A 12953-nucleotide genomic window follows, 5' to 3' on the forward strand; every position below is an offset into this window, starting at 1 on the left:
GTGCTTTGGAGAATAGCTTGACTCCCTCTTTTTTGTGGCAGCTCCTGAGATATTGGCTATAGTATAGTATAGTATAGTATAGTATAGTATAGTATAGTATAGTATAGTATAGTATAGTATAGTATAGTATAGTATAGTATAGTATAGTATAGTATAGTATAGTATAGTATAGTAGTTAGACTTATATACCGCTTCATAGGGCTTTCAGCCCTCTCTAAGTGGTTTACAGAGAGTCAGCATATTGCCCCCAACAATCCGGGTCCTCATTTTACCCACCTCGGAAGGATGGAAGGCTGAGTCAACCCTGAGCCAGTGAGATTTGAACAGCCGAACTGCAGAACTGCAGTCAGCTGAAGTAGCCTGGTCCTTCTTTTCATCAAACGAGACACACCTAATTCCAGCAACCGTTCTTTATATGCTTTACCCTCCAATCCACTAATCATCTTTGCTGCTCTTCTCTTCACTCTTTCTAGAGTCTCAACATCTTTTTTACATCGTGGCGATCAAAACTGGATGCAAGGTATTCCAAGTGTGAAATTCACTTTGGAGACAATTCAGTCCACGCTTTGAGAATAAAGGCCTTATAAAGTGGTATTAACCCTTCACGTGATCTTGATTCTATCCCTCTGTTTATGCAGCCTAGAACTGTGATGGCTTTTTTTTGGCAGCTGCAGCGCACAGCTGGCTCATATTTAAGTGATTATCCAACTCACTGTCTCTTAATGATTTGCACAGTCACCCAACAGCTTTCATGCCTAAAGCGGGATTAGAACTCAAAGTCTCCCGCTTTCTAGCTGGTGCCTTCACCACTAAACAAAACTGCCTTTCTGGAACAAGACTTTAATTGCATACTTGCAATCCTCACCATCTTGACTTTTTAGGTTGGTTCCCTCCACCATGTCCCTTGCTTGCCTGAACCCATTTCAGCTGGGGAGGGGAAAGTAATAATGCTTATTGAGATCTAGCAGCTTGTAAGATTTATCATGTCCTTTGGGATATTAACGGAAAGTCCTCTTCTCACAAAAGGAAAGAGGTAAAGTACAAAGTAAACTGCAAAGCATTTTGTGCTAAGCTGTTCCACTACAACATTGCATAAGGGCCTCATTTAACTTCATGCAAAACCACATTGCAATAGAATACTGTGTTTCATACCCTGGAAATATGCCTGGCTCAGAACAAACAATTTTGGGGTCAAAATGTTCCTCAACTGTTTAAAATGTTTGCACTCCAAATAGGGCATCTACTCACATTTCATGGAAAGCCTCAGGGGTAGGGGATCAACCTGTTTTGGTGCACATTATATTATTGTGCACGTGATGTTATTAGAGGATCTGGCAGCAGATTCAGACAGTGAGGAGGTTGGGGAGGAACATGGGCCGGTCCTGGAGTCTGGGGAAGACTCTGACGAGAGCTCTCGGTCGGAAGAAGAGAGGGGGCCAGAGCCATATGTCAGTTATCAGCTGCCTTCGGAGTCGGAGATTAGTGGGGCAGAAGAACAGCTGGAGCTTGTTCCCAGTGTGTGCATGCGCAGAGTTGCCAGACGAAGGGAACAGCTAAGGAACAAGGAGTAAAGGCACAGGTGGACAGTGAATGGCCCTTCCCATAGGGAATAAAGAGGAGCAAAAGGGGAGTGGAGTTTGCAGGAGACAATTAGTTCAATTCATTAGGGTGAAGATCTGTTCCTGACTTCTTGCCAAATATTGTCTGCTACAGCGTGGTGTTTGGAAGATATCAGCCTGGCAACTCTCCAAGGTCTGTATTTGTGAAATCACTTGAAAGGCCGGGACTTTGCTGGAGAGGAATTCACTTTAAACTAAATAAAAGGGGTTTTATCAGGACGAGGCAATGGTGGGTTGCAGGCGGTACTCCCCATTACGGGCATACCTGAGCCTGCCCGGAGCACTGGATACCATTCCAGTACGGTGCTCCGGAGGGCCCACCCACCCGCCTGAGCTCCTTACTGGTCTTTTAAGTCTTTGGGGCTTCCGCGTATGTGCACGGCACATATAGCGGCTGTGCGATGTTCCGCTGGGCAGCTGGAGCATCGCAGAGGCGCTAAGACGCATGCACGCATCCATGTGGACCAGAGGTGGGTTCCTACCAGTTCGCACCTATTCGGTAGAACCGGTTCGTCAAATCTACCAAACTGGTTAGAAGAGGTTCCACCAGTGGACCCGGAAAGCAGGCCACACCTACAGAAGAGTTTCCAAAAATTTTTGAAACCCACCACTGGTCTTTGGATATGATTATTCTACACTATCATGCTCATCTTGATAAAACTCAGGGCCTCTGTGAAAGGTAAGGATGACTACTGCGTTTGTGGTGCAATCAGAACATTGCGTGTGTTGAAGTTGTTTTAACGCAAACCAAAGATGCCTTTTAAAAAACAAGTTTACATCATATTCTTATGGATGCCAGTGCTGTGTGAGAGGTAATTTAAGGTGATTCTGACAAGTGTCATTGGCATCTTCATATCCAGTCACATGGGTGTCAAGCCACTCCCATCCGGTCACATGGGTGGAAAGCCACTCCCATAAAGGAGGCCACACACACAGAGTAGGTTCGAACAATTTTTGAAACCCACCACTGATATATATATATCCAGTTTTCAATCCCATGGAAAAAAGGGGTTGGGATTGATAATTTGGGGCCATCTGCAGCCCCCACAAGCCAGCAGAAGGCCTTGGAGGTCACCAGCTGGGTTGTCTTCCTGCCAGCTTCTCTGTCTCCTCCCTTAGGCATGATTTCAATAGTGGAAAGGACATTTGAGACCATCCCTGTCCACAAATAAATCTCTATTCACGCTGTTATGATGGTTCAGGTAGAGTTTGTCATGTTGGTTATTGTGTTATTAAAAACAACAACCCAGTTCTGTCATTAAAGCCGGAGTTTGATTCTACACACGTTGACTTAGATGCAAACGATGCTATAGGGCGCTGCACACCAGAACAACTAGAGAGGAGGGCAGTTTTCCCCCCGCATGCCATCCCTCTGCTAAACAACTGACCTCCACAACACTATCAAATAATTTACTAAGACTGCATTACTACTATTCTTCTCTTCCTTCCTAGTACCTATCTCTCCCCACTTATGACTATAACCTTGTTGCTTGTATCTTTAAATTTTATATTGTTTTATTTGTTTCCTAGTACGATTTGATTGCTTATTAGTAACCTATGACTATCACTAAGTGTTGTGTCTTATGATTATTGATGAATGCATTCTATTTTATTTTTCTTTATGTACACTGAGAGCATATGCACCAGAGGTGGGTTCCTACCAGTTCGCACCAGTTCGGTGGAACCGGTTCGTCAAATCTACCGAACCGGTTAGAAGAGGTTCCACCAGAAAGCAGGCCACACCTACAGAAGAGGTTTCAAAATTTTTTGAAACCACCACTGACGCGTGCACACACACACTCACAGACACACACAGACACACAGACTCACAAAGAGAGAGAAAGAGAAAGGAAGAAAGAAATAAAGAAAAAAAGAAAGAAAAAGTGAGAAAGATACGAAAGAAAAAAAGGAAAAAGGGACAGACAAAAAGAAGAGAGAGAGAGAGAGAGAGAGAGAGAGAGAAAACACATGGCCGACAAGCCACTCCCATCAGGTCACATGGCTGGCAAGCCACTCCCACAAAGGAGGCAACACCCACAGAGTAGGTTCGAAAAGTTTTTGAAACCCACCACTGATGTGGACGCCGCCGGCCTTGTTCCAACCATACTGGTTGGAACGGGATCTGGAACCCACCACTGGGACAAGGAGTCGGCTTCGTCCTTTTGGGAAGCCTAGGTCAGAACAGTTATGAACCAAAAGTACTTCATATAAGGAAGTCTCCGTGTTTGCAAACTGTAGAAATATGCAATTAAAGAACAAAAACTTGAATTGATCTAGTAAAATCATTTAATATGTTTGAATATAGTCTTACATAACTGTTTTGACCTTCTGTACACTGTCTAAAAAAATAGCCTCGTTATTTTTTCCTTCTGTTCCTGTAAGAATGGAATTCTAGTGATACAGTGATTTTTCAAAGATATGGAGCCTAGGCAGACTTGCAAAATTGGAGCCAAAACATGCTTTCCATTGCTAAGGAAGTTGGTTGTTAAGTGAATTGCACCCAACGTTACGTCCTTTATTGCCACAGTTTGTTAAGCGAATTGCTGCAGTTGTTAAGTGAATCGTGTGTCCATTAAGTGAATCAGGCTTTCCCCGTTGACTGTGCTTGTGCAAAGCCAGCTGGGGAAGTTGCAAATAGCAATATCTGGTAAATATATGCCAGTTGCCAAGCAGCGAATTTCTGATACGGCGGCCTGCACTGGTTGCCGGTTGTCTTCCGGGTGCGATTCAAGGTACTAATTATGACCTTTAAAGCGCTCCATGGCTTAAGCCCAGGGTACCTGCGACACCACCTACTGCCACCGGTAGCCTCCCATCGTCCAGTGCGATCCCACAGAGTTGACAGTGTCGGCTAGCGACCCCCAGGAGGAGAGCCTTCTCTGTGGGAACGCCTTCCCTCTGGAATGAGCTGCCCCAGAGTTTCGTATAATCCCCGACCTCCGGTCCTTCCGACGTGCCCTAAAAAGTTGGCTTTTCCAGCAAGCCGGCCTGGCCTGAATGGAATAAAATATAGGATTAATTTGGTTGTTAATTTTAATTTAATTTTTAAATTTTTATTGTAAATATCAATTGGGGTTTTTTTTAGATACTTTATTTAATGTCCCTTTTAATTTTTGTAATAAGTGTTTTCTTTTATGTTGTTCGCCGCCCTAAGTCCTTGGGAGAAGGGCGGCATATAAATCCAATAAACCTAAACCTGATACGGTGACTAACTGCGAGTGTTGCAGAAAATAACAGGACTTAGGACGTCTCGGGATCAGGGAGAAGTTTATTGGCAGCCAGGTTCAGAAACGCTAGTCAAAAGCTAGCAAGTGGTTCCACCACAAATGCGCGCACAACAAAAGCGCGCCTGACTAAACCGCGGTGTCTAAAGCGCGGTGACAAAACCGCGCGACGAATTAGCGACTAATTAGCCCTAAAGCGCGCCGACAAAAGTGTGCCGACAGAAGCGCGCTGTAACGTAACCCTCAACCTAACCCTCAACCTAACCCTCAACCTAACCCTAAACCTAACCCTAACCCTAAATCTAACCCTAAACCTAACCCTAAACCTAACTGTAAATCTTACCTTAAATGAAATCGCGCTTCAGTCGGCACGCTGTTGTCAGCGCGCTTTTGAAATCGCGGTTTTAGCGGCGCAGTGTTGTCAGCGCGCTTATGACGTTCGCGCTTTTGACGGGTCACGCTAGCAAGTAACTTCTGAACAACCCTTCTCATGGAAGCACGTATTCTTATACTTTCTCAAAAGCAGCACAACACGGAAACACTTAATCCATTTCTTATTGGTTATCTTGAGAAAAGAAGCTTTATTAGTAGATACTGTCTTAATTCGTCTTGGGCCACAGGTAATGGCTACATGGCTTTGTAAGAACTTTAGCTGAACTCTGTGGTTTTGGGCTTTTGACATTTCCTGCCTTTGTACACGTCTTAAAAGCAGGTCTTTATATCTTCTTTCTGCCACGTCTCACTTTGATATTTTAATTCACATTTTATCCTGTCATAAGTCACTCTTTTGGTGCCGTTATAACTTCAAATGGTCTCTAAAAATGATTGTAAGGTGAGGACTATCTGTATTGTGCATACCAAAAAGAACTTCTAGGTTCAGAAGCAGTCTATCTCAAGAGAAAGCCAACAACAAGAGGCCACTGGTCCTCATAAACCCAACAGAGATGAAGATAAAGCTGTGGAAATAGAACCTGCAGCTGCAAAAGCAGTCTACCTGAGATTTAGAATTTAGAATAGAATAGAGCTGGAAGGTACCTTAGAGGTCTTCTAGTCCAGCCTGTTAGGTAAGCTCCCCGTTGGGAGAGCGTGTGCGTTCAAAGAAGCGTTGGGAGAGTTGTGTTGGAGAACACACAAACCAGCATACGGAGACACTGCAGTTTAAATAGGCTTTTACTTTCATGGAAATAGAGATATCAGAGTCCATCAAACAGTCCAAGTCATACACGGATAAGACAGTCAGTCATCAACGTCTTTCAGTTAAGGGATAATCCAAATAACATAGTCCAGTATCATATAATCAGTTCAGTACTCAAAGTTTGCTAGCAGTTGCAAAACGTACAATAGCTCACGGCACTTTCTAACAGCCAGCTTCCAAAAACACTCAGATCAGATCAGCCCAGCATCTAACAGAGAGCTAACAGTCGTTCTGGCTCCCTCTTATGGCCGATTGAGGAAAACAGCAACCAATCACATATTACAGTATGATTTAAAGAAACAGGTACAACATTGTTACATGATTTATATATTGCCAACCTAACCGTTAGATTATATTCCTAACCCAGCCCCCTGCTCAAGGAGGAGACCTATGCCATTTCAGACAATTGGCTGTCCAGTCTCTTCTTAAAAATTAGACTATTTCTTAATTTGAACATTAGTTTATCTTCTTTAAAAAAGATTATTTAGAATCGAACATAAAATGAATACTACTACAGACTCAATTTTATAGGAAACAAGATGCTAGATTAGTTGGCCTTCAATTTTACCCAAGAATGTACATACTTTATATTCCTAAACAACGAATGCCTAAAAACCGAACTGGTGCCAAAAATGCCACAATTAGCTAGATAAAATAAATACCGTATGTTTGAACAAACAAACAAACAATTCACTACAGATAACATCAGCAACGACTCCTAATCAATTTATTAGGTGAGTATTTCAAAATTATACTAAAAGGCTGAATAACTTAGAACAGTGTTTCTCAACCTTGTCAACTTGAAGATGTCTGGACTTCAACTCCCAGAATTCCCCAGCCAGCATTCGCTGTCCAGACATCTTCAAGTTGACAAGGTTGAGAAACACTGACTTAGAATTTGGCAATAGGCTAAATGAATATCAAAGTAATGAGAATGTTGTGAGCTTGTCTCTTCATGTGTCAAGTCCATATTGCCCCATCACGACTACGTAAATAGGTTTTCTCCAGATTGATCGGTCCCTAGTCTGTCTTTTAGGCCTTCCAACTGCATACAAATAGTCCTCCACTTACGACTGATCACTTAGTGACCATTCAAAGATACGACAGATCTCCCCCAGGGCTGGTTATGATCCAGATTCAAAATTCCCATCATCCACCCCTTTCCCCATGGTCACGTTTTGGGTGGATGCTATGGTCACATGACTGATTTATGACATTTTCTGCCGAAAATCAGCCTTTACTTCCAGTTTCCTGCACAAAACACCCATTGCAGACCATGGATTTGCTTAATGACCGTGGCGTTTGCTTAATGACTGCCACGGAATAGATCACAGAACTGCGTGCAGTCACGTGGTGACCTGTTTAACGGCCCACATTAGTTACACTCACGATTCTGGGCTCCATTATGGCCACAAGCTGTCATGAGTCCAAAATTTCCATGCCTCAGCAAGATAGGGGTTTTGTAAGCAAGTTTTGTCCCTTCTGAAGACATTTCTTGCCACAGCTGTTAAGTGAATCGCTGCGGCTGTTAAGTTAGTAACACGGTTGTTAAGTGAACCTGACTTCTTCATTGACTTGTCCGAAGGTCGCAAAATGGGATCATGTGACTCCGGGACAGTGCAAGCGTCATAAATACACGCGAGTTGCCAAGCATCTGAATTTTTTAAAAAGTTTTTTATTAGATAAACCTTAAAAACATTTGACATAGTACAACCTTTCTGGCATAAACATTTCAATATAGTGAGTGGATCTTACAACAATTACATTTTATATCCATTGCATAGGTATGTGTAGTCAGTCAGATTACCTGTCCATCGATCCTTTCTTTTATATAATTACCAACCATACAAATACATATCCAATTCCTACCTGCGAGCACCTGAATTTTGTGAATATGAATTTACAATTTTTCCAGGGCTGTTGTAACTTTGACACGGTCGTTAAACGAACTGTTGTAAGTCAAGGACTTCCTGCACTAGACTTTTCAGATTAGGGGCAGTTTCAATGGTTAGAGTAGTACAGAATCATCAGGATAGCACAGGTTTCTTCCTCCATTCAAACTGTGCTCATCTTCTGATCCCATCATCCACCCTCTCTCATACAGAGCCAGCATGTAGCTTTAATTGTTAATGATGCTTAATGGATCCAAAGTTAAAAAAAAGAAGTAAAATGGCAATAAAGGAGAAAGGTTCCCTTCGCACACACAGTGTTATCCAAGACCAAAGTTGCTTCTTTGTTGAAAAAAATGGTAGCACAGGTAGTTCTTGACTTACGACCACAATTGACCCCAAAATATATGTAAATATAATAAAATAATATATGATATGATATAATACATAATTATATATCAGAGTTGGAAGGGACCTTGGAGGTCCTCTAGTCCAACCCCCTGATTAGGCAGGAAACCCTACCACACTTCAGACAAATGATTATCCAATAACGTCTTTAAAACTTCCAGTGTTGGAGCATTTGCAACTTCTGGAGGCAAGTTGTTCCATTGATTAATTGTTCTAACTGTCAGGAAATTTCTCCTCAGTTCTAAGTTGCTTCTCTCCTTGAACAGTTTCCACCCATTGCTTCTTATCCTTCCCGCAGGTGCTTTGCAGAATAGTCTGACTCCCTCTTCTTTGTGGCAACCCCTGAGATATTGGAAGACTGCTATCATGTCTCCCCTAGTCCTTCTTTTCATTAAACTAGACGTACCCAGTTCCTGCAACCGTTCTTCATATGTTTAGTCTCCAGTCCCCTAATCCTCTTTGTTGCTCTTTTCTGGACTCTTTCTAGAGTCTCCACATCTTTTCTACATCGTGGTGACCAAAACTGAATGCAGTATTCCAAGTGTGGCCTTACCAAGGCATTATAAAGTGGTATTAACACTTCACGCAGAGGTGGATTCCTACCGTTCGCACCTATTCGGTAGAACCGGTTCGTCAAATCTACCGAACTGGTTAGAAGAGGTTCCACCAGTGGACCCGGAAAGCAGGCCACACCTACAGAAGAGGTTCCAAACTTTTTTGAAACCCACCACTGGTCCTTGGATATGATTATTCTACACTATCAAGCTCATATTTATAAAACTCAGGGCCTCTGTGAAAGGTAAGGATGACTACTGCGTTTGTGGTGCAATCAGAACATTGCGTGTGTTGAAGTTGTTTCAACGCAAACCAAAGATGCCTTTTAAAAAACAAGTTTGCATCATATTCTTATGCATGCCAGGGCTGTGTGAGAGGTAATTTAAGGTGGTTCTGACAAGTGTCGTCGGCATCTTCATATCCGGTCACATGGGTGTCAAGCCACTCCCATCCGGTCACATGGGTGGAAAGCCACTCCCACAAAGGAGGCCACACCCACAGAGTAGGTTCGAACAATTTTTGAAACCCACCACTGACTTCACGTGATCTTGATTCTCTCCCTCTGTTGATGCAGCCTAGAACTGTGTTGGCTTTTTTGGCAGCTGCTGCACACGGCTGGCTCCTATTTAAATGGTTGTCCACTAGGACTCCAAGATCCCCCTCACAGTTACTACTATTGAGCAAGGTACCACCTATACTGTACCTGTGCATTTTGTTCTTCTTGCCTAAATGTAGAACCTTACTCTTTTCACCACTGAATTTCATTTTATTAGATAGCGCCCAATGCTCAAGTCTGTCATGTTGCCAAGTAAAACATTTGTTAAATTTTGATTTTTGCCCTATTTTACTATTTTTCTTACCATAGTTGTTAAGTGAATCATTGTAGCTGTTAAATTAGTAACCCGGTTGTTAAGGCCATCTGGCTTCCCCACCAACTTGGCTTGTCAGAAGGTTGCAGAAAATTGATCACATGATCCCAGGACATTGCAACCGTCGTAAATATGAACCAGTGGCCAAGCACCTGAATTTTGATCATGTGACGGTTGTGCGGAAACAGTCATAGGTCACTTTTTTCACTGCTGTTGTAACTTTGAAGGGTCACTAAACAAACTATTATAAGTTGAGGACTATCTGTATTTTAAAATAATTCATTCAAGGAATAGAATAAAAAAATTATTCGGGCTTGGTTGACCAATACGTTGGTTTTATAGTTCCAATGGGAAAGCTGGAAATACAGGAAATTAAAGAAAGGAAATTCAGCCTTGGCACAAATTTCTGGATTATTTATTTATTCATGTTATATTTTTATAAATTGAAAATGGAGGCCTTTGAACTCTGGTGCTGGAGAAGACTCCTGCAAGCCCCTTGGACTGCAAGGCCATCCAACCGGTCAGCCCTAGAGGAGATCAACCCTGACTGCTCTTTAGAAGGCCAGATCCTGAAGAGGAAACTCAGATACTTTGGCCACCTGGTGAGAAGGAAGGACTCCCTGGAGAAGAGCCTCATGCTGAGGAAGATGGAGGGCAAAAGAAGAAGAAGGGGACGGCAGAGAACGAGGGGGCTGGATGGAGTCACTGAAGCAGTCGGTGTGAGTTTGAATGGACTCCAGAGGATGGTAGAGGACAGGAAGGCCTGGAGGAACGTTGTCCATGGGGTCACGATGGGTCGGACATGACTTCACAACTAACAACAGCAGCAACAAATTTTTATAAATAACTCTAGGTGTCGAACATATTTAATACTCCTTCTTCCTTCTATTGTCACATCAACAACCCTGAGAGGTGGGTTGGACTAAGAGAGGGACTAGCCCAAAGTCACCCAGTCAGCTTTCATGCTTAAGGCGGTACTAGAACTCCCTGTCTGCTGATGATTGACTCAAAGTCATCTGACTTTCATGCTTAAGGAGGGACTAGAACTCCCTGTCTCCTGGTGATTGGCCCAAAGTCACACAACTGGCTTTCATACTTAAGGCAGGACTAGAACTCCCTGTCTCCTGGTGATTGGCCCAAAGTCATCCAGCCGGCTTTCAGGCCTAAGGCAGGATTACATTCAGCAATTAGACAATTCAGACAATTGTCTCATTGTCATTCAGACAATTTTGCCTAAAACAGAGGACTCCTCCTCCATGGAGAGTTTCCAATTGAAACTCCCCTGTCTGAAACATTAAGAAGATTCCTTACATGAAGCAGGGGGTGGGACTAGATGACCTCTGAGAACTCATCAATCTTATAATGGCTTGCCATGAACCGGCAAAGGCTCTCCAAACACTCCAGCAGACTAAACATTTCTCGTCCATTCCTGGTTTCTTGTTTCTTTTTCATCGAACCCGCAACCTCGTATGTCACAGACCCACAATCCAGGATCCCCCCCACAAAAATATCTCACAAGCTCAGGGGGGAGCCTTTCTCATGGAAGGCCACGTGGAAAAAAAATGGCATTCTTTGTGCTTTGCCCCCATAACTCATAACTCTCTGGAAAGGCAAACAGTTCCCTCAGAATATAATGGGAGCTGTCGCAGCCGGTGACAAACTTCCTTTCCTGGGCTGGTGACGTTATAGCTATCTGGAAGTCTTTAATTTATCTCATTATAACCCTGATCTGACTACTTCAGCTTCAAAAACACAAGAACACACAATAGAAAGGTAAACCGCTCCAAACTCGATTGCAGAAAATATGACTTCAGCAACAGAGTGGTCAACGCCTGGAATGCTCTACCTGATCTGTGGTTTCATCCCCCCACCCCAAAAAAAGAATTAACCTTAAACTGTCTACTGTTGACCTCACCCCATTCCTTTTTAAAAAAAAAATATTTTAATGGTTTTTACACTTAAAACAGTGCAACACCGCAAAGTCGTATTGACCATACACAATCACATTATATACCGATAATCTCATCAAATAGCTATTAGCCTACTTAATACATTATCTATCCTTCCATCCAATCACATCATTTAAAGTTTGTTCCATTCTTGTCACCTTGCCTTATACCAAGAATAAAATCTGTTCCAGACTTCATAATATTCCAATTCCCCTTTATTTTTTAGTTCGAGGGTGAGCCTATCTCCTTCCGCACAGGCCAAATTTTTTTTCCTAGTTATGTCTAACTCTGATGGGGTATTTTTTTTTCCCCCAAGACCTCACCCCATTCCTAAGAGGTCTGTAAGGGCCATGCATAAGCACACCAGTGTGGCTAACATCCCTGTCCTACTGTCCCCACTTATTCGTATCCATTTCCTGTATTCATCATCATCATGTTTATTATACTTTATAGCTGTTATCTTATACACATGCTTGACAAAATAAAAGAAAAGAAATATAATGAATATGACTGCCACCATCACCTTCCCAATGTCCACAATTCAACCTTTTTACAAGCAGGAAAGTCTCTCCCACCCCCCACCCCCTCCCCACAGGGCATTCTCCCCATTCAACAGGAATACACGGGTTGAATGACTGCCTGATCTTTGTCCATTCACTATCAGGGACACCGAGATCTGGAGAAGAGAAAGCAGCAGCCTTTTCCCATTTCAAAAAGGCCCTGGGCTCAGCAGAGAACAGGATTTGAGTCCTCGGTAGTAGTAGTAGCCTATTTCCTTCTTGGGAAGGTGATACTTGGACTTCAGCCACCCGTCGTAGAAACCACATTCCACCCCAAAACACAAAACAATCACACCGCACACGCATGCCGAGACGTTGACTGTGAACAATTCAATGACCTGCATTCTTCCAGTGCCCCAAACCCACTTCGCCCCCTTCATTGTTTCTCAGCCACCCAGCCAGAGAGGTGTTTACAAGGAAAACGGCGGAAACATTTTTCAACTTCATTAAACTAATGTTGCAATCGTTGAAACCTCAAGCGTGCTTTGGAACTGCCCAGCCGGAACAACCTATATATAAATAAAATCACCTTTGTGCCCAGACCAGCTCCCATTGCACACCTGGTTTTACCTTGAAAATGCTGGGCCCAAATCCCCCCACCTCCTGTCTGGCGGGATCAAATCATCCAAGATTTAATTGGGGGAGTGCAAACTTTTCCCACCAGGAATTCCCCATTTTTTTTTTT

The 12953-nt window shown here is 43.0% G+C and overlaps 1 protein-coding gene across 2 annotated transcripts in view; it reads right to left on the reverse strand.

Annotated features, from left to right (window-relative positions):
• Positions 1–12953, reverse strand: part of TJP3 (tight junction protein 3) — a 69801-nt gene that overhangs the window by 42544 nt on the left and 14304 nt on the right. The window lies entirely within an intron of this gene.

The sequence above is a fragment of the Thamnophis sirtalis genome, unplaced genomic scaffold, assembly GCF_051295495.1.
Source record: "Thamnophis sirtalis isolate CommonGarterSnake01/CBP01778 unplaced genomic scaffold, rThaSir2_p1.2 scaffold_1, whole genome shotgun sequence".
Taxonomy (NCBI): Eukaryota; Metazoa; Chordata; class Lepidosauria; order Squamata; family Natricidae; genus Thamnophis; species Thamnophis sirtalis.